The sequence below is a fragment of the Apis mellifera genome, linkage group LG13 (genome assembly GCF_003254395.2).
Source record: "Apis mellifera strain DH4 linkage group LG13, Amel_HAv3.1, whole genome shotgun sequence".
Taxonomy (NCBI): Eukaryota; Metazoa; Arthropoda; class Insecta; order Hymenoptera; family Apidae; genus Apis; species Apis mellifera.
This window is the reverse complement of record NC_037650.1, coordinates 7,144,592-7,149,876: the sequence shown is the minus strand read 5'-3', so window position 1 is coordinate 7,149,876 and position 5,285 is coordinate 7,144,592. Positions and strand designations below refer to the sequence as shown.

General features: G+C 44.9%; 1 non-coding gene across 1 annotated transcript; it reads left to right on the top strand.

The window, feature by feature from the left end:
- Positions 1-852: 852 nt before the first annotated feature.
- On the top strand, positions 853-930 carry Mir6066 (microRNA 6066). Its single transcript, NR_127341.1, is given in 1 exon segment — positions 853-930. It is a non-coding gene; the product is annotated as a microRNA 6066 (primary transcript).
- The last annotated feature ends 4,355 nt before the right edge of the window (positions 931-5,285 follow it).

The following is a 5,285-nucleotide window of genomic DNA, read 5'->3' as shown; positions in this document are numbered from 1 at the left end:
ATATTTATAAAATTTCACCACTCGTGGAAAATTTTCGACAAAAATTGATTTTCCTTCTCCTTCGACGTTGCATTCGAATCTAATTCGAATTTTTTTATCTACGTTTCTCGAGGCTGTTGCGCGCCTATCGGATAGAAGATCCGTGGGATGTTTTCGAAAGTGAGGCGGCTCGGAGGAGCGTTCTACGGTGCACGAGATGCGTATCGTGCGTACACGCGCGCGCGGTTGCGTCGCGCACGCCCCCGCAGACACGAGATGCCAGATTGCAGAGAGGCCGACTTTGCGCACATGCAACCGAAAGATTTCGTCTTATTGCGGCTAGCAGCCTACCGACTCGATTACCGGCTCGTTAGTTAGCAGAAGCGGCCGCGAAACGGTCGTTAATAAAATTTATGCGTCGCGTGATCCGTCTCTCGGATACAGTGGATAAACGAAAACTGTCGGAAGAAAAATTCCTCGATCGGTGAATTTTGTTTCCAAAAAAAATTCGGATGGAGAGAGAATCTTTTCACATTTTCGAGCGGAATAAAATTTGCTCGAACGAAGTCTCGATCACCCCCCTCGTCCCCTTTCGCCGGATGGATAACGCGTCGGAAGGCGGTAACCACGAGGGCAAGGTTCGAGAGGAATGCATCGGAGATAAGGAGGACCCGACGCGCGAGAGCTATTCCATTCGTCTTGGTCAGGCTAAGCGTCGGGAACTGGCGCTTTCTTTTCTCGAAGCGGCGCGCCGTTTCGAGATCGCGGCGATGCATAAAGCGATTTATTTGAATTAATGAGCTCGCCACACGGTGGTGCGGCAGGGCACCACCACGAGTCATCGGCCACCGAAACACTTTGATCCGATCTCGGCCGAGAGGGAGAGGCCTCGTGACCACGGGGACCTTAATAAAACACTCGTGCACACGCCCTCTTCTCTCTCGTCCTCTCTACGTCGTCGTCGTCGTCGTCGTCTCGTTACCGTGCCGTGTTTCCACGGTTAGAAAATCTCATTACCAGCTCTACCTCTTTTCACCGATCGGCCTCGGGTCGTGAGATCATAGCCGATCTTTTTCCATTCTCCCGCCCCTCCGTCCAATTAGTGGTTTCGCCCCACCAGCGAGATTACCTTCGAAAGTCAATTTAGCGGCGTCGAAAAGTTGGACGAAATGGCGAGATTCGTCGAAGCTAGAACCTGCTCCAACGTGTGTATATACCGCGAATGGCGAAACGTTGTTGCCGGTTGCGACACGCGTCGCGCGTCCACCGATGTAAACCCGCTGATACAGGATTTATGTTCCCCTCGCCGGTCGCTTCGGCTAAATTACCGATAAATCAGCGGCGGAGGCGGCCGCGGCGTGCGGCCCCTTCGTTCCCGACCATATACAATTCCTCCAAATTTGGACGAAGGCGAAACCTTGGCCAATCGAGGCGCCGCGATCGCGGCTGGGTAAGAAACCGCGTGGTTAGAAACCTTTCGTTGCCTTTGATAAAGCTGTACACGTTTGTTCGGAATAAAATCGTCTTCCGTTCGCCTTTGAATCGTCGGATTTATGGTTGGCGTAAGTTATGCAAACGGGTGGAATTGGCGAGCATGATCTAAGAGTCAACTTTGTAATCACGGTGATTCTTTTTTGATAAATTTGATAAAGTTGAAACTGAAGAAACTTGAGAAAGAAACGTAAGATTTTTCTGAGATCTGAATACTTTTTTTTTTCAACTTTCAACGTTCGTAACTTTTTTTTCTTTTTTATTTCCAGCCTCGAATATCAGAAATAATATATCCGAGCGCAAAAGTTGGTGGTGGCACGAGAGATCTACGATTGAAATATTTTCAACGGACAGTGAGGATAGATCAATGGTATCTAAGACAATTTATCACGGGGACAATTGAAATGGCGAGGATCCGCGGAGAATCGGGTCCGCGTTTCACTTTCGACGCCCACCGATCGCGCGAGCGATTCTTGCGAGCGCGCGCAACACGAGTCGGAGCGGGTTTCCGGGAGAGCGTGGAAGAAAGAGCAGGTTCTGTTTTGTTTTGGTGGATTCGGCTTACCGGCACGGTCGAGCAGGTTTACGGTTTATGCGGCAACATATATTTAAAGCGTCCCTTACGATATGGCCGTACTGAACTTTCGGTACGCCCACGCGGCGAAACAACGCCGTGAAAGACGGCCTCGTCGGCCGTCTCGGTTTCCGGAAGTGTCGTGTTTCCCAACGAAAATCCCCGAAACTTTGCGCGAAAAAAGGGAACACCTCTTCTCTCTGTTTTGCGCGAAACTAATTCGACGAGCTCTCGTCCTCGGAAATTCTTGAAATTACAAGATTATAGTAGCTCTCTCGTTTTAAATTTCGTTTATTTCTTTCGATAAAAATATAAAAGCTCAGCAATAACTAGGAACGATGTTTAATTGTAAAATTTTAATACACGAAAATATCACGCGTTGAAAGCAGAGAAATATCGTGAAATTTCATTTGAAAATCGATCGTTTTAAGTACCACTGTTCGTTGAAAAGGATTAGAATTTTTATAATATGCGTCGATGATATAAAAGAAAGAAAGCGATTCGGCAGAGAGGCAAAAAGGAAGAGGAAGAGTCACAAGTGATTCTTTAATGCATTGTTGTAACGATTTCGAAACAGTTACAGTTTTCGTTAACGACACGAAGAAGATGATGTACGTAATCGTTTAAACTAATCATTGTGAGTGATCGTTGATAAAGAAAAGTAGCCAAAGCGTCTTTTTTCTTCCTCCTCCTCTTCTTCTTCTTCTCTCTTCTGCTTCGATCATTCGCGGACGTCATCGTGCGCGCCTCTCGATTAGTCGATTACAATATACGAACGGTATACAGATGAACGGGTCGGATGATCGGGCGCTACACAGGCCGTAATTGGATCGATCGAACGATTGAGCGATGACGAATGATCCGTCGATCCGAAAGGTGTCCGTAATGGGTCTCCCAGAGTTATTAAGAGTCCATAAGTCCATCCTCGATCACGTTATGTTCATTAATTTCGTTTACCGTCTCCGTTATTCGTGATCGATCCCTGTTACGATTCTCTACACCGATAATGAATACGTGTCGTCCGTGTTACGTTGTCGTCGTGGTCGAGAGAAAAATTGAACGAGATTTAACGTTGTTAAAGCTCGATATTCGATAACATTTGACACAGTTAATGACGATCGAAAAGTGATGCGAAAGACGAAGAAAATTCGATACAAGTCATCGAATCCAACTCTTGTTTTTAAGTCCGATTAACGATTCGATCAAAATCCAAAGAAACTTCTCCCCAACACCGAAAGGATCTTCGAAAAATTGAAAGAAGAATCGAACGAAGTAAAAAAGGAAAGAGACGAACGCCTGATGGAATTGTTCCGTGGAAATGGTTATCGATATCGATCGAATCTTGGGATGCAATGGACGAAATGATCGGATCGATATCACCTCTCGAAAAATGCCCGGTTTCCACGTCGGTAACTCGAGGAACAAGCCGGCATGGCGGACACGTCGAGCAATGTGTCGTACGTGGGGGAGTCAATGGCGGTCAATGGCACGAGCGAGCTCGATCAGGTCCACCAGGAGCAACATCTCACCGGCTGGCATAGCAGGCGGCACCTGGACCGGACTTAACCCGACTCGGCGAATGCTGAGCACCGTTAACCAAGCTTCACACCGAAAACCGTCCACCGGCCATCGTTAGAATAACTGGCTCGATCGTTTTCCCCATCCGTTCGTGGCCTTCGACCACGCGAGGAATGCCCACCTTCGATCGATCCGTAATAATATCCTGGTCGTGATTTCTTCCGTGCGCCTTTGCGAACATCGTGTATTTCGAAGGGATATTTTGAACAGAGAGAGAAGTGGAAGAATCTTAGGGATTCCAACGATGGTAAATCTTTTAATTTCAATCGATTTTTATATCGTTTAAATATTCCTAAAGATTTCTCTTTTTTCTCTTTAGATCCAGAAATTTTGTTTGGCAAAAGTTTTTACAGGAATTTACGTTCTAATTTTCCAACAACGATTGTGGCCTCACACGCTATGCCTTTCGATTTTTTTCACGATTTATCACGAAAATATTTCTTCTACGTTCCACTTCCGATCAATCGATGGATTCAGATTGGAAGACGATGCGTCTAACGAATTCTTCAGGATCCGAGTGAGAAATGAGAGAGGACCGCTGTGTGAGGACCGCCTAAGGCGACACTGAACGGGCCCAGAAGCATCGCCGCTTCATGCTTCCGAGAACATTACCGGCCGTGATAATCGGCGCATTCATCTCCACTGCGGGGAGATCTTGGTCCCGATGTTTTCGTCGATCCTTCTATTTTTCTCTTATTTTTCACACCGACAGAGATATTTTCACGCGTTCGAATCCAACCACAGCGCCTACGAAATGAAAAATTCCAAAAGTTTCGATCCGATTGGATGAACCTCCATGCTCGAAGGAAACGATAAAACAATATCGTCGATCAATTAATCGCCATGGAAGGAAAAGAAACGGAAGTAGGAAGAATTGAATCTGATGAGCGTCAGAGACCGGTTACCTCATCTTTCGAGGATCATCGAGGTGTATCTTGAAAGTAACAGAATGTTAATTTATTATTCGTTCCTTTTTTTTTTTTTTTAACAGTAATTATGAACACTGTATGGGACGCGGTATGGAAATAAGATGGTTAATTAAGAGTGACGCTCGAGATGGTATCTGTTAAAGAGAATCCAAAGGTGTTCTACATAAATTATGATAAATGAGCGAGTTTCTTCGTCGATGATTGCGATCTGGAAGGGGAACGATTAACCCCCTCGACACCTATTTCCGGTATTTCCGGTCAGATACCAGGTATTACGTATGCAAGCTGACTTTTTGCCCTTCGATAACGTTCAACGTAACATGGTAGATGATTATATTACTAAATTGCAACCGAGCTTCATCTCGATAATAATTAAAAAATGAATATATATATATATATATATAGATTTTGTATTCGTTGCAGAGAAATGGAAATCTTAACTCTCTCCTCGAGTCTCACCCTTTTAAAACCGTTAAATTAGACAAATTATTACAAATATAGATATACGAATTAACTTAAACAGGATATTATAGAATATTAATTTTTTTTTTTAAGAAATAACACTGCCATATTAAAATTCCAAGAATTCAAATGTCTTTTAATCTAATTAAAATTGTCTCATTTCAGATTAGAAAATTCTCCACATCTCGATCGAGAGCTTGGAAGAAGCTGCTGGCCGAGCGAATCGCGCGGCGGCAAAAAGGGAGCGTCGAAAGTCGAGGAGGAGGGAGAAG